General features: G+C 40.5%; 1 protein-coding gene across 1 annotated transcript in view; it reads right to left on the minus strand.

Annotated features, from left to right (window-relative positions):
* RHOA (ras homolog family member A) overlaps nucleotides 1-20,751 on the minus strand; it is a 30,096-nt gene extending 9,345 nt beyond the window's left edge. Inside the window, exon 1 of the mRNA XM_033140566.1 lies at nucleotides 20,602-20,751. The gene's annotated coding sequence lies outside the window, so the exon portion shown is untranslated. The remainder of the gene's footprint in view (nucleotides 1-20,601) is intronic.
* Nucleotides 20,752-21,712: the final 961 nt, after the last annotated feature.

Below are 21,712 nucleotides of genomic sequence, written 5' to 3' on the forward strand. Positions count from 1 at the left end.
ATAAAAGGTCACATTCTACTCATGTAAAAACACGCTGATTCCCGGACCGTCCGCAGGCCGGATTTAGAAGGTGATTGAGTTGGATCTGGCCCCCGGGCCTTAGTTTGCCTACCCATGTCCTATGCTTTTCATACCAACAATGCTAATTTTAAAGTAGTCATGGACAACTCTGATGCTGAGGTGTGCATTAGCAACCACTCCTAATTCACCCCTTTTGTCATACTGTGACAATTTCTAGACTGTAATTTCTAACTGTGAAGATAGTTCAGTAATTTGTGTAGAGTTTTTGGGATACTGCAGGCTGTTTTTGGAGCCCAAAAGAACTTAAAAACTCCCGGGTCTTAAGCTTGAGACTCCAGTTGTAGATATATAAAATGGATGTGTACCTCCCCACACCCAACTAACACTGGTAACTTATTCCCTTACTCCACATCTATCAAGAGCCAACTACAGTGCATTTCCCCCACCCAAGATTAAGAGTGGCCTCCCCTTTAAGTTGCTATGGTTTCAGTTACAGCTTCACAACATCTAACATTTTTATTAAGAATTTCTTTTTTCTTTTTTCTTAAATGTTAATACAACTGTTCTATGGGTCAGTGTCCAATACTTTTGTATAATAAAGAAGAATTAATATAATTGTATTTTTGATTACATAAAACAATTATTAAGTAAGTAAAAAATACTTATTTTCTTAGAAACTGCAGTAATCCTTAACAAGCAAACTCGTCTCTATATCTCATTGTATTGCATTGCCTGTGTCTTCACAGTTTCATAAGATTCTTTTTAGAAGAACAAAACAATTAGCCTGGCAGCCTCAGGAGTGGAATGGAAGAGTGGAAGGTAACCCTGCAGAACATGAATCAGAAACTAATTTCCATGGAAGGGTTACAGTGAAGACATTTCCTGAAATCCTAGCAGTTTCTAATAGTCATCCCAAGAGTGCCATGACGCAGCTCTCTCTGCAGCCCAGTCGACCAACAGGAAATAATATACACATAGCTACCAAACTGTCTAATATGAGAGATTCAGACAGCAAGCTTAAAGCAAGAAGAAAGTGATCCGTTCCTGTGGTCTTGGATCTTTCTGCCTCTGAAAATCCTAAACAGTTTAGGGGCAAACTGAACTTTCCTTACTTATGATAACATAATTAGAGATTAATACTGGATTTACTCACAACTGAAGTATGCTTTCTGAAAAATCTTTGCCCTGCAGAATTACAAGAACGAGACTCAAGCAAAAACCTAAATGCAGAGATGGAGCAGCTTGGGAAGCTTCCATTCATGGCAATACTAAGCCAGATCCTTCTGAGTCATCTAGTGTACTTAGTTCAATGAACTGTCATATGGATTCATAGGCACTGAAGTCAAAGAACCATTGTGCACATTTACTACTGCCCTATCCACAAGTAGTGTAATCCTAATCATGCCTACTCAGAATTAAGTCCTATTGAATTCAACAGGGCTTACTCTCAAATACATGGGGTTAAGATTGCAACAAAGGCAAAATCTGATGCAGTCATACTGGTATCAGACCTATATGACATTGTTGAACTACACAGGATAATTTAGAAATATTTAGTAAGATATACTGAGAAAGAAAAAATAAATTTCAAGTGCCAGGTTCTCACAGCTCATGGTTATGATTTTATGGTGATTTGTAAAAGTAAATACAAATGCAGTGCTTAGCCTGTTGACAAGTGGAGTCAGTTGCACACTAGATATACTCCAAGCCCAGAATGCAGGGTCAAGTGTAAAAATCGATTGGAAGAACCCACTGATACATCTGTACAGTGCCAGTAATGTAAAATTAAGGACATTTTGAAGCCATGAAGTCTTTCAGATTTTTTTGGTGAAAGACTAAGATGTTATTACCACGTTGGGCACTGATTTCCTTTTGGGTGAAGACAAAGTAGGTGTTGAAAAGTTCTGCTTTCTCTCTGTCATCCAATAGCATTTCTCTGTATTCTCCACACAGAGGACCTACTAGGGCCTACTTCCTTGTTCTTTCTATTGCTTCAAACATAGCCATAAAGCCCTTCTTATTATTTTTAACCTGTCTTGTAATTCTGTGCTTGTTTCTGAGCTTTAGCCTGCCTGACCTTCTCACTGACTACTTATTTATACTCTTCCTTTGCAACCTGCCCTTCTTCCACTTCTTAAACATGTCCCCTTTAAATCTCAGCTCATCTGAAAGTTCTTTATGCCGCCACACTCGTTTCTTTAGATACCACCTACTATTCTTGCTTTTGGAATTGTTTGTGGTTGTGCCTTCAAACATCTTTACCTTTAAGAAACTCCATCTATCGTGACCCTTTCTTTGAGTATTTCTGACCATGGGATCTTGCCCAATAGAGTTCATTACGCTTTTAGAAATCAAAATTTTAGAAGTCCAAAGTGCATGTCAAACTACACTCAGCTTTCCCTTTCCTCTGTATAATGAATCCCAAAAGGAAATGGTCACTTCCTCCCAAGGTTCCACTACTTCCACTTTACTGACCAGTTCTTCCCTGTTGGTGAGAATGAAGTCCAAGATAGTCAACCCACTTGTTTCTTTTCCCACCTTCTAGAAAAATGAAGTGACTATTATATCTCTTTTATGAATGTTTGTTAATCTGCTCTAGGAAGACATCATCCAGAGCTATTACTTAGCCTGAAACTGTTTTTAGTTTTTATGCTCCTTCTAGAAATATGCAGCCAGTCTTAAGCAGTGGGAGGTAAATTATGGTCCATCCAAGGAGCTGCTGAATTCTGCTGATACAGAGATTGCAAAGAAACTCAAGACAGGAATCTTTTTGGAAAAGGAAAATTAGAACACTTTTTGCAATGCTATTATTTTATCAAATTGGGCCATATCTAGACAATGCATTTCCCCCAAGAACTTGGGATTAGAACACTATGGAGTCCAACACCTATGGATTAAAAACACATTGAACTGTCCTTTCCAACTCTACAATTCTTTGATTCTATTATGCTTTAATTGAGATTCCTGCACTGCAGGAGGTTGGACTGGATGGCTCTTGGGGTCCCTTTCAACTCTACAATTTTCTCTTTCTTTCATTTATTTTAAATTTATGATTCTATTTACACACCACCTTGCCTCCAAGCACCTCAAGGTGGGGTACATGTTTCTGCCTCTTCTCCATTTTATGCTCCCAACAATCCTGTGAGGTGGTTAGGCTGAGAGAGTGACTGGCCCAATGTCACATAGTGAGCTTCAAGGCTAAGGCAGAATTTGAACCCTGGTCCTCCATGTCCTGGTTTTATATACTGGCCTGACCATGACACCACTGGCTCTTTGTATTTTATCCTTTATTCTATTTAACAACCTCTATTTGTTTGGAAGATCTGTAGTTTCCAAAAACTTTCATTTTTGATTCATTAACTTCAAAAATGGAAAATTTGTATGAATTGAAACTTTCACATGGTTGTTCCTTGATTGATAAATGTTTGAAAACACATGATTTCATTTCTACATGTCACCATGTTGCAGGAGTAAGCAACACACTTGACAGACTCTCAGACTGCATTCCTGGAACAAATACCTGAAGACATTGTGTGTTCTGCAGCATTTGAAAGTACTTTGGCAATATTAAGTCCCAAGAATGTTGCTTATTCAGCAACCTGGTCAGAGACAAAAACAATGCTATAATCAATTACATTCGTACCTTTGAACCTTGGATTCAAGAATTTTTTAAGTTTTCAAAATGTTGCTTTTAAGTATGTTGCTTCAATCCAATATTAGAGGCCTGTTTCCATTTAGGAACAAACGAAGGTCATGGATACATACATTTCCCATGGCTTGTCTTTTCTGGAACAAGCACACTTGAATACAAAAATAGCCATGAGGTCACCACTGTTCTTTACTGCTATTTCTCCTTAACTGCTCCAAGATCTGCTACTTCTAAGCTACATATAGCACAATATAGCATTCTGGAGAAAAGACTTCTGAATTTCTGTGTTGAAGGGAGATGGGTTTTATTTAACCCTAAGAAGATGATTACTCACCAAATTTCAGTGAAACTATAAGGGCTGTGTCACTATCACAAAAACTCGGGGGGGGGGGGTTGCATGATTTTATCTATTTGCTAGTTGCCTTAAGAGGAAAAAAGAGGCCTACCTCCAAATTAAGCTTCGTGACCTATCAATAATCTCTTGGCAAAACTATTTTCAGACAATGAAAAATCAGCTCCCTAATGAAAACACACAACTGATATACAGTATTCTTGTTCTTGTTTAGAGAATATTCTGACTAGGCCTAGGAGACATCACTGAACCATCTAGAGCAGTGTTTTTCAACCTTTTTTGGGCAAAGGCACACTTGTTTCATGAAAAAAATCACGAGGCACACCACCATTAGAAAATGTTAAAAAAATTAACTCTGTGCCTATATTGACTATATATAAAGTAATTTTTCAATTTTTCCCACTAGTGTGCCGCGGAACAGTGGTTGAAAAACACTGATCTAGAGTGCCACTTCCTTGCCTGCAAATTGTCTATTTCTATGCAATGATACAAACCAATGCAAGCATTATGAATGTAGCACTGAATACAGCAATTTATAGTTCCTTGAAAAATGAAACAGAAAATACACATCATTTCATGTAACATTTGACAGCAGAGAAGACAGACTTGGGCAGTACAGACCGAAAGGGAAGCTATAAGTTTGAAGCTCAATGACCAAAGCTCAGTGCTTTTAAGCCTTACCGGTAATAGTCTGCAAAAGAACAGTCAGCTTGTCCCACATCACCATTTTCAGCTTGCCAGAACACTTTATCAGAAAGTTGAAGTACAATTTCACACTACTGTGTTTAAGCAATTAAGGATTTTTTAAAAGGATTCTTTGGGTCAAAGTCTTAAGTTTGCATAAAAATGAATAAATAATGGTTTGGGGTTTTTTATAACTTAAGTATGTGCAGGAATGAAGCCTAATTGTCTCCATTCTGAGATTCTTATCCATCTCATTAACAAGTGTCACAGTAGACATATAAACAGCCACTTGCTTGGTTGCTGTGGAAAGTTAAGCATTGTGTCCAGATGGCCATGTAGTTTTTGTAAATTTGTTTTAAACCGCAAGGTGACCTAGTAACTTGTAGATTTTCAAGGCTGCGTTGTATTAAAACATCACAAACCAAAGTAATTTTCAGGTTCTTAGTTGACAGTATCAAAGATGTTTAATTATTATTTTTTTGCTGCCTGCCATAATTCCACATACGTCAGTAATGAAATGTCATGAATTAAGCTTCTTTGAGCTTTTTGAATTTTTCAGGTACGAACTATTTTACACAAATATTTACATGCAAAACTGAAGCAGCAGAGGCATAACTTGCAGACAGCTAAAAAACAGAAGTGTGTGTTAGGCTTAAGAAAAATGCATAAATAAATTAGAAGACTAGATTATGAAATATGCAGTGGAAGATGTTTCTCTGAGAATTTGTGATACTTGTGCTAGAAATATACAATCTGTCCTATACACAGGCAACACAAGGAAACTACCTAACCCAGTCATTAATTTCATACAATGAGCTCTTCTTCTCCTTCCTTCAGATCTATCTGCTTTTTAACCACTAAGAGTAGGCTTTATGATGTTTTGCAGCCTGTTGCAAACAAGGGGACAATTAAGTTTTAAAAGTCTAAAAGCAATATATTTACACTCTGCTAGCTTTGCAGAATACTTTTTCTGGTATCCATTGGGTGATAGGAAGAACTAGGATAAAAAAGTTATGCAAGAGTTAAAAAGCTGCTTCCTGTTGTTAAATTAAGTGCATGAGGTAAGCTGTTGCCAGCTGCCAAATGCTATGTTAGCTTTCTAAATTAAAGACTTAAGACAGAACAAAACTTGCTTTCAGTGTGTTATTTTGGTGACTTATGTCAGCTTTTCAATTACAATGAATACAGTGACTTAGGTTTTATAAATCAATCCTTCTTTTCAAGTCCCACACCACACCAAAATATAGAGACCTGACATTAATGACATTTACCTAATGCAAGTTAACATTGTGCCTATACTGGCATTACGTATCAGAATAGTTTTAAAATGGTTTCTGCAGTCCAAACTGAACTACTGTTTTCCTCACTTATGGAAGTTAAGCAAATATGTATTAATAACTTTATGGGCTAGATACCTTATTTCCCATGAGTGAAATTCCACTCATGCGCTAATGGATTAAAGGAGATTCCTCCTCTTCCTCTCTGCAGCCCCATAAAAATCCGCTCTAGAGGGATGGGGAACTCTCTGATAGAGTGGTAGTGCTCCCAATTGCTCCTCAGCAAATAGAGCCAGTGTAGGTGCTTTTTAAATATGGCACCAAATGCAAGCCCTGCTGGGATTGGTTTTACTCATGAGTTCTTGGGTGCAGCTGATCGCTGCTGAAAGCAGAGCTTACAGACAGCAGGAATCTTTGCAGCTGCAGCTTGAATTCAAGTTTGGGCTGCAACAAAAAAGGGAAGAATTGGGGTGCTTAAGTGCAACCCTGATTCCTTCACTTTGAAGTTATGTGTTATATAGTGTCAGGTTGTTAACAGGCAGGCAGCCCTGCCCACCTCTCAAAAGTGGCCTGCAGTCGGTGGGCCAGAACAGGATCCTGCCTACTGCTCCGATCCAATTTGCCAGTTTGCTCCAACAGGAATTTCTGCTGGATTGTAGTCCCCTCCACAAACCAAAGGAGCCCCTCAGTTGTAGAAGGACATGCCTGGATCCAAGCCTATAAAATTAGGACTATCTTTAAAAACTTGACATATTGATCATTTAATGGTACTTCATAATATCAGTATTTCAACCATGAAAAAATATGTTATTATTTTTACTGAAATTGAAAAATAATTCACGTTTACAACTGCAGAGTTATTAAAGTTAGTGATTCCACTTGAGTAAAGCATCTTAATCTGGTAAAGGTAAAGGTAAAGGGACCCCTGACCATTAGGTCCAGTCGTGTCCGACTCTGGGGTTGTGGCGCTCATCTCGCTCTATAGGCCAAGGGAGCCGGCGTTTGTCTGCAGACAGCTTCCGGGTCATGTGGCCAGCATGACAAAGCCGCTTCTGGTGAACCAGAGCAGCGCACAGAAACGCCGTTTACCTTCCCGCCAGAGCGGTCCCTATTTATCTACTTGCACTTTGACGTGCTTTCGAACTGCTAGGTGGGCAGGAGCTGGGACCGAACAACGGGAGCTCACCCCGTCACAGGGATTTGAACCGCCAACCTTCTGATCGGCAAGCCCTAGACTCTGTGGTTTAACCCACAGCGCCACCTGGGTCCCATTCTTAATCTGGTAGGCTAGAGCAATAAGCAGGGTGTAACCTTTACTTGTCTGTATATGACCAGAGAGAAGATGCAAGGTCAACTTGCCACATCACAAATGGCTTTTAAATCTACTATGGGATTTAGAAGTAGTGCCTTTTCTTTAAAGGAAACTGTTGTTTGGCAACCTCCACCTTTGAAACCACCTGGAGACACAGACCTACCAGTAGAGTGGTTCTTTGGATCTGTAGGTGCCTAAAAGCTGCTTTAATGAAACTAGAACTGTAGTGCCATAAATTGCATTTCATACCCTCTGTATTGAGGCAATTTCAGCCTCAGTATAAGCAGCTTCAATTTTGATAAAACAAGAGCCAAGGATACTTCCTAAGAAAGCTAAATTGGATTTGAGAGGTCAGAGCATGCAACAAATTCACTGTCGCCTACAGAAGAGAAAATAAGCAGGACAATAAGAGTCTGCACTGAATACCTTCTTTACCTGGAGGACAAATGTTTTAGTAAACATTTTCCTAATACATTTTGACTCAGGACAAATATTGAAAATAAAAATAAATAAATAAATAAATAAATAAATAAGATGATCAAATTGCCTTCAATTGCTACTTTACTAAGTTCACTAAACAGAATTATGCTGAAGTAGTAACAACAAACTGAAGACATCAAGTGAACTGGGATCTGGGATTGCTACAGAATACAACAAACTTTTCAGGTAACTTCAAGCAACTGACAGCCTCATTTTGTATTCAGTTGTAGCTAGTTCCTGAAACACTGCAATTTCTCAGCAGCTAATATGTATTAATTGAGCACTCTAGAAACCCATCACTGGAATATTTTTTCTCCCTCCTCCATGCAGACTAATTTACTTCTTATATTTGACAACTAATCAGAAATTCAAATTATCTTTATTCAACAAAACTCAAAGTGAAGACATAAAAGTGAAAGTCATCATATAGCTGTGTAGATTAATTACCAACCTAAACATTTATATTGAAGGCAGCATAGAAATTGACTAAACACAAACACATACACAAAAATATTGTAGACAATGCTTTAGTATGCCCTCCCCAAAAGAGAGTCTTTTGTGAAGCATGTCTTGGGAACACCTCTGCGGCAGTACAGCCAACCAAATGTTTTCTGACAGTAAGGCAAAGGACAATTCAGAAAGAATTACTCTTGAACCATGAGCCAAATTGCAGGACAGCAGCAGAAACATCCTGAAGTGGGTTGCAGCTACCAAGAAGCTGTAGTTTACTCCCAATTAAGTGTGAAAGATAAACACATAAGGTTTCTAATTCATGTAGAGGAACAAAAAACAATAACAAAAAAAACCAAAGTTGACAAACCTTAGAAAAGTGGTTGTGACTATGAGTCATTCCTTGGTGTTGACATTTAAGGAAGGAAGTACATGTCTCTCCCTTCTAGCCTCCTGCAGGTCTACAGTTTAGCCTGAATCAAAAGTTCCTATATAATAGATTCTGTATATTTGGGGGCAGGGAAGGGGGAAGAATCAAGATCCAGGAAATGAAGGCACAGACACAAATACAATCCCCACTGAAGGGCATCATATTTCTGGACAGTTCCTGTACTGAGATTATAAAATTATGCTCTACCTCGTAGTGTAGTTCCATAACACTACATAAAACGTAGAAGGCTAATAGGAAAAAGAATGACCAGAAGGTATATTTAAACTTGTTTTGGAAAAGGAAAGTACCAGCTACAGATCATAAATAATAATAATAATAATAATAATAATAATAATAATAATAATAATAATAAATTATTATTTGTACCCCGCTCATCTGGTTGGGCTTCCCCACCCACTCTATGAACAGTATGTAGTCAGAACATTTTTTTGGGGGGGGGAGCCTTTAAGATAGCAGGGGCTAACCTGTGGCCCGCCTGCGCCCTCTAGATGCTACTTGACTACAATACCCATCATTGCTGATGAATGACTATGCTTGCTGGGATTGATGGTTGAGCAATATCTGGAGGGCCACAGGCAAGCCACCTGTAGCTTTAATGGAAAGCTGAAGTTCTCTTTTTTTAAAAAAATGTTTTAATTAGGTGGTGTACACTCTGCACTTAAAAGTAATTTTGAGTCCCAAATACATTTTTGGATTGAATCAGAACCAGAATGAACAACTTCAGCCACAACTACTAAAAGTCTGACCTGTGTGCAAATTTAGACTGTTTACCCTTATGCATCTTAGTAAGGAATTGGTTAGAACTTCTGAAATCTTAGAACAAAGAAAAATCCATTCCAAACACACTGACTTGGGCTCACCTCCAAATATACATAGAACTGAGTCTGTCTCGGCAAAAATGGCTATATAAAAGTAATGAACTCCTGCTTTCAGAATGTTACTGGCAGACAAAGAGTAGTTTGTGTTGTCACAAAATGCAAGTTGTTTGCCAAGAAAACCCATACTAGTGTGATTCAAGCTAACCAAATACATTTTATTTGCTAATTTTGCACATTTTACTCTAAACCAAATATTAGATATTTAATTATTCTGGCAAGTAAAAATGCTGCAGTGGTAGGAGAGGTATAAGCATCAAGGCTGTGGGGAAATCCCCCCAAATTGACCAAAGAACCTTCCTTGAGTGTAGTTTCAGCTTATGGAAGTTGCTTCTGCTTGATTTTGGGGGGGGTCCCCCTCAGTGCCACAGCCCACCCCTTCCACTGATACTCAGTGGAGCATTTTCAGGAGTCTGGACAAGTCAGCTTCTGCTAGTCCCATTACACACACTTAACTCTGGATTGCAACCTATATTTCTCTTAAAGATGAACTCAAATAAATTTAGGCAACTAACATAAAATCAATCGACCAAACAAAAGGATTAAAATCAGGGGTAGGGAGACAGGCTGATCTCAAGCAATGCTGCAAATGGAACCTGAACCTAATGGTAGTCATTGGCCTTCTTCACGTATCATGCTAAATCATGGCTTAGCATTATGAAAACAAGTTAGAACAAATCTTAAACTCTGGCTCCTCCTCCTCCCTGGCACAACCATAAGGGACTCAGACGCTTTTGCTTCAGCTGTCCAAACCTGAACTGTGGCTAATCTTAACTATGGTTTGCTGAAACAAGACCACTTTATAAACTGAGGTTTGAAGTTGTCTGGGTCTGGATGACAGCACAAGCAGACAATAGAACAAGCTGAAGTTAACTTAACACCTAAGCAGAAGCTTCTTGCAGATACACTGAAGGAGGAGAGGGGAGTGCACAAGCCTAAGGTTTAAGGTTACATTCAAATGCAGCTACTGAGTGACTATGGATTTTAATATTGTGCAATATGCAAAAGTGAAGCCAGCAGGAGAACACTTCAATCTCCCAGGACATTCAATACAGAATCTCAAAGCAGCTGTCTTATTACAAAAGAATTTCAGAAACAGACATGAAATAATTCCTTCCAGTAGCACCTTAGAGACCAACTAAGTTTGTTCTTGGTATGAGCTTTTGTGTGCATGCACACTTCTTCAGGTATCTGAAGATACCTCCTGGCAAATAGAAGGGGAAGAAATGGAGGCAGTGGGAGATTTTACTTTCTTGGGTTCCATGATCACTGCAGATGGTGACAGCAGTCACGAAATTAAAAGACGCCTGCTTCTTGGGAGAAAAGCAATGACAAACATGGACAGCATCTTAAAAAGCAGAGATATCACCTTGCCGACAAAGGTCAGTATAGTTAAAGCCATGGTTTTCCCAGTAGTGATGTATGGAAGTGAGAGCTGGACCATAAAGAAGGCTGATCGCTGAAAAATTGATGCTTTTGAATTATGGTGCTGGAGGAGACTCTTGAGAGTCCCATGGACTGCAAGAAGATCAAACCTATCCATTCTGAAGGAAATCAGCCCTGAGTGCTCAATGGAAGGACCAGGGCCGTCTTAGAGGGATCGGCCGCTGTGGCGCGACAATCTCTTGGCGCCCCCGGCATGCCACCTCTCACCCACGCTGGCCGCCCCTCGGGAGGGGGGGTGGGCGAGCGGGGGATAAGGGGCGTGGCGCTGGAGCGGCGCTTTGCGCACCCTTCCAGCGCTCCAGCTGGGGCTCCGGGAGGCGAGGGCGGCCGGCTTGCAACCTGCCCGCCCGTGGGGGTGGGTTGGGGAGGGGGCGTCCGGTATGCCGACGGGCTCGCGGGGGCGCCCCTGGGGGGCCCAGCGCCCTGGCGCGGCGTGCCACCAGCACCTATGGACGAGACGGCCCTGGGAAGGACTGATCCTGAAGCTGAGGCTCCAATACTTTGGCCACCTTATGAGAAGAGAAGACTCCCTGGAAAGGACACTGATGCTGGGAAAGGTTGAGGGCACAAGGAGAAGGGGACGACAGAAGACGAGATGGTTGGACGGTATTCTCGAGGCTACCAACATGAGTCTGACCAAACTGTGGGAGGCAGTGAAAGACAGGCATGCCTGGCATGCTCTGGTCCATGGGGTCACGAAGAGTCGGACACGACTCAACAACAACAACAACAATCCCTTGCTTTTTCCTGTAGGACTAATTGCAGTCGTTAACAGTCGTCAACAGGTTTACCATACCCATTGAGTCAATCACCCATCTCCTACTATCCTCCTGAGAAAAACCCCACCCCACCCTCCCACTATATATAAGGGTCTGGTGACTTCTGATTCAGTGTATCTGATGAAGTGTGCATGCACACAAAAGCTTTTACCAAGAACAAACTTAGTTGGTCTCTAAGGTGCTACTGGACTCTCTCTCTCTCTCTCTCTATATATATATATATGTGTGTGTGTGTGTAAAAAATATTATGCAAGTGAGAGTCTCCCCTCCTCTTCCATCTCAAGCTTAAAAGCTGTACATATATTTGAAATGAAAAGTTCTGGGATGTCTTTGCCTGAAGCCATTCTAATTCCAAGTTTAGGAATTTGAAGCTCCAATCTGATTTACAATGCATGGTGGGTATGATTGAGCTTAAAGCAGCATCTAAATGATCCTACTATTAAAATAATTCTGTATACACAAATTGAATTTTAATCATCAGCTGTTTCCTAACTGGATGGGTCAGCAATGTGAATAAAATCCTGCAAGCACTCCAGCCAAGGAGGGTTCTTTTATGCCAACTGATGGTCCAGCTGGTAAGCAACACAAGCTTCTTGCTCCAAGGGTACCAGTTTTCATTTACTTATGTAAAATCAAATCCCAACCAAGCTTGCAGAAAATGTACTGAAGTATGGATTTTTTACTACATTAAGAGTATTGGTGGCATTGTATATCTTAGAAACTTTAAAAAACATAAGTTATCAATCAGTTAAACAGAGATATGAAAAATTAAAGCACTTCAGCATTTTTGGAGATAGATGTTTTGAAAGAACTTCCAATGCTTGAGAGATACGCAATACTATTATTAACCACTGAAGACGTTTTGATTTTTATTGGACGCAACATATTCTGGTAATTTATATTATGCTGAAGTGATTTAAGTAGTCATATATACAAGTAAAGGACCTTAAAGTTTTTATAGTTGTTTTTAAGGATAATAAAGTTGCAGAAAAAAATACAAATGGTAGTCTTTCAATTATCTGCTATTTAAGTGAGCTAATTGGTCACCCTTCTGTCGGTGCTCTGGTACTTAAATCAACATATTAGCCAACCTTTGTTTTTTATCACAGTCAATTCCTCCCAAGTCTTCTGTTTATGTCTGAAGATTTAGGAAAGAAACTGGGAGCATTATACCATTCTGGGCTTCTGGAAAAGATAGAAGCAGCGCAAGTCTCTTGCCACTTTTGCTTTTTCCACAGCTCAATACAAAAAACATCCATATCCCAACTCAGAAGAGAAAAAGGCAGGTCAAGCTGAGAAGTTCGTGCTGATAAGAGTCCCTGGTCCTTGGCAAGCAGATTTGTGAAAACTTGCATAAGTCTGTATTTTGAAAAGGCAGTTCTAGTCATTTTTCTCTGTTCCCTTTCAGCTTTTATTAGGTTCAGTGCCAATTTATTTCATCACACCTATAGAATTATGAAAGGTAGAAATATTAATGAAAACACAGAGTCAAGGGGAAGGGTATCTGTGATAAAAAATGAATGTATTACCAAGGATGTCTTTCCTATTTCAATTGATACCTGTGGTCAGGGAGGCAGGACACTTTAAATAATGGCAAAAAGTTATTTCCAAGTTTGTCTGGCAGGGGAAAAAACCCAGAATTAAATATAAATTGCTAACAGGTGCTAAAGAAAGGGGCTGATTCTCCCTGCCAGATCTGAAACTGTACTATGAGGTGTCCTGCCTTTGCTGGTTATGGGAATGGAATACAAACCTATTAGATTTGGAAGGACATGACAACAGATTTGGGTAGCATGCTTATTTATGGTATGGAAAAACAAAGGTACATTAGGGATTCCTGAACCACATTGTAAGGAAATCAATTTATGAAATATGGGGAAAGTATAAAAACTTGTTGGAAACTAAAACACCATGGTGGCTCTCCCCATTAGAAATGATATCTACTAAAAATGTAAATTTGAAAGATGGTTGGGCGACTTATAAAGAATTGTTAATGAAGGTGGAAAACCAATTAAAACTAAAAGAGTTCAATGAAGTAAGGTATATGTTATCAGACTGGTTACAACACCATCAACTGAATGATATATTCAGGATAGATAAAGGAGTGGGTTTTGGAAAAGAACTCTCAAGGTTTGAAAAAGATTTATTAGACAATAATGAAAAACTGTTATCAAAATTGTATAAATTATTGTTGGAATGCAAGACAAAAGACGAGGAAGTTAAAGTGGTTATGATACATTGGGCAAAGGATGTGGAGTGTAATATACCATTCAATCAATGGGAGAAGTTATGGAAAGAGGATTGAAAATTTATCGCTTGCTATTCATTGAAAGAAAATTATATGAAGATGAGTCCAAAAAAATAAGCAAAAATGTATAAAAGTACAGCAAATGTATGCTGGAAGTGTAAGGAAAAGGAAGGTACTTTTTACCATATGTGCTGGTCCTGTAGAAAAGTAAAAGACTTCTGGGAAATGATATATAATGAACTGAAAAAGATGCTTAAAATAACTTTCGTCAAAAAATCAGAAACCTTTTTACTTGGATTAACAGGGCATGGAATACCAAGGAACTTAAAAAGACTATTTATGTATGCAACAACGGCTGCAAGAATATTACTTTCCCAGAAATGGAAAGAGGAGAAGGTACCAACAAAAGAAGAATGGATAATTAAGATGATGGACTATGCCAAATGGCAAAGATGACCGTGAAGATCAGAGATCAAGATGAGAAAAAGTTTGAGCAAGAATGCAAGATATTTATAGACTATTTAAAAGACCACTGTAGATGTAGTAAAATGTTAGCAGGTTTGATATAAAATTTATGTACAGTAATTATACAATTGGAAATTAAGATAAATAAGAGGGAAAATAAAGAGTTTGGACAAAAAAAATGAGATGCAAGAAATTATGGGGGAGGAAATTGGAATTCAGGACAGGGGCGGGGGGGGGAATCTGTACTATATTCTTGGGAAATCATTGAATATATGAATTGTGATTATAAAATCTGAAAAAATCAATTTTTTTAAAAAAGAAAACACTGAGTCACACTTCATTATTAAACCGATTAGACTGAAACAAAAACAAAGGAAGTCATCTTACAGACTTCAAGTGCTAGAAATGTACAGCCAGTGTCATATCCAAATACTAATCTTTACAGAATTAAGACAGAATCTCAAGATACCAGATTGGCAATTTTTAATGTTGGAAAGATGAAGTTTGCTACTAGGTTTATAAAGCAACCAATTATGAAGAGTTTAATCATAAAGGCTATAGGAAAGAACTGTAAACATCTCAACACATACAGATCAAAAGCTTAGCATTTCTTGAGATGAAAGTAATATTAATTTGTGGCCAAAATTTACAGGAGTATTAACACTACTTGAGGAACAAGTTTGTATCAACGCTTTACCATGCAGGGCTGGAAAACAAATGCCTTAATGCCCAACTTGCCTGAGTGCAAGTGGACTCAATTCAAGTGGACCACACTGGCATTACACTATGCCTGCAGAATGCCTAACAGTCCTTGCACCAAGCTAAGAATCTTTAATCCATGGAGGATCTCTGCAAACTGGGTGAAGGGGCATTAAAATGGCAAATACTATTCAATGTTAGCAAGTCTAAAGTGACCTAGATTAGGGTAAAAACCCTTAACTTGACATATATGCTAATGTGGTCTCAACAGATGGTGAGTGACCAGGAAAGAGATGTTGAGGTCATAGTGGATTTGGTGCATCAGCAGTGAAAAAAGTGAATTCCATGTTAGGGATAATTAAGAAAGGGACTGAAAATAAAAATGCCTATATTATAATACCATTATACAAATCAATGGTGCGGCCACACTTGGAGTACTCTGTTCAGTTCTGGTAAATGCAACTCAAAAAAGAATCCTGTAGAGTGGGGGAAAGTGCAGAGCAGGGTAATCAAAGTCATCAAGGCAGAGGAGCAACTCTCAAGTTGCTGAGCTTTTTTTGGATTGAAGTTGCCGAGCTTTTTTAAGGACATATACTGCCACGGGGGCCGGATTAAAGCAACCAACAGATTGGGTTAGGCCCCTGAAATGGACTTTGGACATGCCTGCTCTAAACAGTTTGGGACCACACTATTCCGGGGACCACCTACATCTGCTTGAGCCTGTCTGGGCATTATGATCCGTCTCAGAGGCTCTCTTGTAAGGTCAATTGGTCAGTTGGAACTTTTCAATGCTTGCCCTTAAATAGTGAAACTTTCTACACAGTTGTTCCCAACACTACAAATTTTTCAGAGTACTTTAAAAACCTATGTCTGGCTAGTTTAAGGAGGATAGTTCCTTTTTAATATCTGCAGAATATTTTGTATTGAGAAGCTAGATTAGAAGCTAGATTAAAAAAGTTAAGTGCATTAATTGCTATACATTGAAATATATATTTACTTCTATACAGTACTTGTGCAGTACACACAATGCTGGCAAAAGCAGTTGAAAACAGCATAATTAGATAACTAATTGCACCATGTGTGAATAAGTCAGAAATTAACCTCCTGAGAAAATTCATTTGGTGATTCCAAGGGAACACACTTCCCTTATGATTGTTCCATTTGATACTATCTCAAAACATCTAGAGTCCAAAATTGCAAAGAAAGAACTAAGCGATAGTTAAGAGAACAAAAGGGAGCTCTCATTCACTGAACTGATAGAGTCTGCCTCCTTTGCAGAAGTTAAGAGGGGAAGTCTTGTGAGGATGATGGTCCCCAAGCTTAACCTTCAATGTCCACATGCCTCTTTCTGGTTGTGTAGAAAATATTACCTGCAGAAGTGTGATATGTGGATCCAATAGGTGGTAAGTTGCAAAAAAAAAAAGAGTACTTTCACCTTGAGTGATCTTTAGAGACTTGTCCCAACTATGAAATGTTTTCTCCTTACACCTTTAATTGTGCAATTAACAGCAGATGCATTATTTCTAATTGTGGTTATTCAACTTTCTCCATTCAGTTCCGCAAAATGAAATAATTGCTCTGTTGGAAGGCACTGAGAATGGACTTTTAAATATGACCAAATCAAATTTTCTATAACAGTAATCAGTGACAGAACTCATTTCATGAAAAGCATTACAAACATCAAACACATCTGAAGGTGCAATCTGTACTGATTTACTGAAATTATAAAGGGCACTAGGGTAGTACCAGTGACCAGCTGAGAAAAAATCATATTCAAGGCCAGTTTACCTATGTGAGTGCCTATTTAGCTACTCTAAATCCTTCTAATTGACAATTAAAAAGCAACTGGGTGAAGGATAAAATGTATGCACCCTCCCTGCAAAAAAGTAAAGTGGTGCCCCGCTAGACGAAAATAATTTGTTCTGCGAAAATTTTCGTCTAGCGGGTTTTTCGTCTTGCGGATCGGCAATGACAGCCGCGCTCCGCAAAACGAAAAAAAAGACGAAAATTTTTCGTCTTGCGAGGCAGCCCCATAGACTTTTTCGTCTAGCGGAGCAGCCTTCCGCTAGACAAATGCCTTCGTCTAGCGAGTTTTTCGTCTAGCGAGGCATTCGTCTAGCGGGGCACCACTGTACTGGAGCACAAGAGGCTCAAGATAATAAAGACAGGCTTGTAGATCATATGGACAGATCATAAAACATTTAAACAAGGCATTTAAACATTTAAACATGAAGTATGTGTGGAAATGTTTTACTCAAAGCCATAGATTAGTTTACTGGCTGCTTCTCAGGAAAATAAGGAGAGCGCAAATAGCAAGCTTGCAATATTCAATCGAAGGAAGTATGGCTGAAAGTAGAGTTTGTGACGGCAATAAAGTAGGCTGGTTCATTGGGCAGAGAACAGTGCTTGAGAAGAACGTCTGCTGGAAAAAGGGTACAAATCCCTTATTGATCACTGTTACAATTGCAAGTGTTTAAGGAGATTCATTAATTCAAAACTAACATAATACACTATGCATGTAAAGAATTGAATGGTAATTTTCATGTAGTATTCCAGGTGTGAGAAACCTCTGGTTCTCCGGGAGTTGCTGAACTACAACCCCAGCAAGCATGGCCAATGGTCAGGAAGGATGAGAGTTGGAGTCCAGCAGCATCTGGACAGCCAAAGGTTCCCTACACCAGTGTTTTTCAACCTTTTTTGGCAAAGGCACACTTGTTTCATGAAAAAAATCATGAGGCACACCACCATTAGAAAATGTTAAAAAAATTAACTCTGTGCCTATATTGACTATATATAAAGTAATTCTCTTGAATAGGAATCAAATAAACACAATTTTTCCCACGGCACACCAGGCAACATCTCGCGGCACACTAGTGTGCCGCGGAACAGTGGTTGAAAAACACTGCCCTACACCTATAGTATGCTATTGCAAAGGGGGGGGGGGGAGAAACATTTTCAGTTACTGTACTTTCATTGTTTATCATAACACTTTAAGCCAGGCAGAAATTCATAATTATATAGTGGCAACCAAGCCCAACATACTCTAGCAATTTGTAGGTAATTTGAGTACAACTTCTCAATCTTTCCTACCCTTTGAAACATTTCAAACACAGAATATTGCATAAACGTTTCCTCTTCCTAGCTATGCTTACAGAGCCCTCCCACTGCAGTGTTAAACCTACAGCATTACCATAGCAACCCCACCAATCACAACAGTTACTTTAGAGTCCTTAAATATTATTTGACAGGTGGCTATCAGGAAAAGATATTAACCTACAGAATGCGGAATGGGCTATATAAGAATATGATCGCTGATCACCAATTGCCTGGTACTTCTAGAGTAAATATTGCTACAGGAAGTATTACAGGCCACTGCTACTAATTTGGATATTTATTCATACCTAGTGGGTTGGGTCTTTGGCTGCAATACCAAACAGATCTATTCTTCCAGACTAAAATGTAAGACAGGTTAGATACAGAAAAGATTTCAAAACCTGTTGTATATTCTACAAGTGTTGAATCATATTGTTAATGACACCAGAGAGCTAGAACAGCATAACATTGAGTATTTATGGGGCTGCTGTTGTTGTTTACTACATTGAGCTGGATTGAATTAACCTGGTAGCCTAAGACCTCCTAGTCACGGAGCCCTTCACACACACACACACACCCCGCAATCTGCTCTGAATAGCTAGAACCTCTAGAACAGCACACAGGGGAGGAGAGGTGTTCTACCTACCAAGCAGTGCTTGCACTGACAGAATGATCATATTACTGTGTGGGACATTGAATTCCACCCATTATTTTTTGTTGTTGCAAAGATAAATTGCTCCCTATAATTCTAACCAAAAAAGCCAACATTATAATTTTATTACTACATTTTTACAACATCCTTTTTTCCAAGAGAAGGGCCTTTCCTTTCAGTCTCACAAACATCCTGTGAGGTAGGTTTAAGTTGAGAGATAATGACTGACCAAAGTCATGCAATGAGCTTCATGAAAGAGTAGACATTTGAACCCATTCAGCATCAGATTATATAAAAACATTCTGCTAAAAAAATTGAGAAGACCTGCCAATTTAGCCATCAACACACTTAGATGGCCTTGGGCAAGTCACCGTCCTCTTGACTCCAACTCCATCTGCAGTATGAGAAACTGATACTGGTCTGCCTTACAGGGCAATAACACAGATTACTGAAATGTATGTGCTTTGAAGCATTAAAGTATATATTATGGATAAACCCCACATGCTGAAAATACACATTAAGAATAGATCTCAAATAATTAAAAAAGTTGTTTCAAAATAAATTGCAAAGGAAATTTGGGTCTGATTAGTGACTCTTGAGGGTGACTGTACATTTGAGAAAAAAACCTGTTTAGCTTCAGCGGCATTTCGCATCAGGTCACATCAACCCCTCGCATTGTTTGTCTTATGAGGTAATCAGTTAATGTAAAGAAGCCTCTACAAACAAACAAAACCAAGAACAAAACTGAAGTTGATCATGTGACAGAATGCTACCGGGAGGAAATCTAAATCAGCAGCAAATCTGGAAGTTAACCGCATGCTTCTAGTACTGTACATTATTCAGCAAAACACAACGTTATTCAGTCACACAGCGTGTCTTCTCCATTTGGGCCTCCTATTATGATCAGAGAACACCCACACACTTCGGGAGAAGAAACCCTTACAAAGATTCAGCGCCGGGGCTACACCACTACATAGCCCAGAGGCTCTGCGAAATCTAAAATCTAGCACGTCACATTTGGGCACTTTTCATGGTATTTTCAAGAGTTATTTTGCTTTAAAAAAGAACGCCAAGGCCGCCGAGGAGGAAAAAAGGGCGAAAGAGCAGCTCGACAAACAAGAGAGGAAACAACCACCCTTCCTCCACCCCCAAAACAATCGACAGAAACTTATGTTTTAAAGCTAACGGAGGGCCGCCGTGGGAAGCCCCCGCCTGGCATCCCCGCTAGGCTCACCTGGAGACCCTCCACCCACAGCCCCGCTTGGAACAGGCAGTTCCCGAACTCCACCCAAAGCGGGAAGGCGGCGGCTGAGCCACCTCTTCTCGCACCAGGAAAATAAAAGGCTCGGACGGCCCCGTCACCCACAGACAGCAGGAGGCTCTACTCCCACTGCCCCCCCACCCCGCCTTAGCTTGTGGCCACGAGCCCCTCACCCGCCCACGTAGCATACCCTGTGTGTGTGTGTGTGTGTGTGCACTTCCTACTCTAACCGCCCCACCAGGAAGAGCGGAGGAAATTCCCGCTCCCTCAGTGGCCACTGGCTGTCGGGTGGGGCAGGCCGCACAGGGAGCGGCCACGCAGGGCCAGGAGCCTCTCCGCTCCCGCGTTCCTCGCCGCCTGCCGCCCTCACCCCCTTCCCTGACCCCGCGGCCTCTTCGACACTCTACCTGAAAGGGCTCCTCCGCTGCGTCTCCCCGGCGCTGCTTCCTTTCTCCTTCTACGGGCCCAAACTCCGGCAGCGGCTGAGGAACGGAAACCGGCGGGGCGGGTCGAGCCGAGAGGAAAGCGCGTTCACGCTCTCATACAAAAAAACGCGACGTGCGCGTTCCCGCCCCTTCGCGTCTCGGCAGCCAATCGGCGGCCGCGGCGCGGGGGCTGCTGGGAGGAGGCGCTATAAAAGGACGCAATCTATTTGTGAACAGGCTCTTAACTTTCCCGACAGTGTAGAGTGAGGAAACCTGAAGGGGCAGACGGAGGAGGGGGGCAGTGAGGGTGCCGAGGCTGGGTGTGCGCATGTTTACGTGCAGTGGAGGTAAAGCAGGAGTCAAGGCCGCGCCCCCTCCTACCTTCACCTGCGGCCGGACGGGCTGAGGTGTTTGGGCTGGGCTAGGTGAGCAGGAGTTCAGGAAAAACAGGGCTGGGCGTGTGACGGGCACCTGCCATGGCGCGCCTATCGGGAAAGAGAGCAATCGCCGGATGAGCCCCTTCCTTCGAGAATCTGCTTTGCTTTTTCTGAGTCCACTGTTGCCCCACAACGGGCGTGGGGTGTGGGCAAGAGGGAAGAGAGTTCTTCAAAGGTCGGGCGTTCCTCTTAGTTTGCCTTTTGTTTTTGTCTGGTCTTAAATCACTACAGAATCCTGGAACCCCTTCTGCCGACGATGATAATAATATTAATATTTTTATTATTATTTATACCCCAGTCACTCTGGGTGGCTTCCAACAGAATATTAATAGTAATAATAAAAAGTGATGAAACATCATACATTAAAAACTTCTCTAAAAGATAACTGCGGAATTGATGCCCACCACAAGGGATGTTGGCTTAGTTGTCCTCGCCTATCTTCAAACCCCTGTAAAAAGCTTAGTCCTGGACCCCTCTCTCCCCTGTCCCGCGGAATATAAAGCGAGTTCACCAGTTATTTACTGTCAGAGCCATAGGACACTGTCTTAGAGAAACTCAGACCATTGCCTGTACCAGGGATCACGATGAGCAACTTTAGACCCTGGGCCAAATGGGCTCTTCCCTGTACTACATCAGTCTCGAACCCCACTTGGCAC

This window comes from Lacerta agilis, chromosome 2, assembly GCF_009819535.1.
Source record: "Lacerta agilis isolate rLacAgi1 chromosome 2, rLacAgi1.pri, whole genome shotgun sequence".
NCBI lineage: Eukaryota > Metazoa > Chordata > Lepidosauria > Squamata > Lacertidae > Lacerta > Lacerta agilis.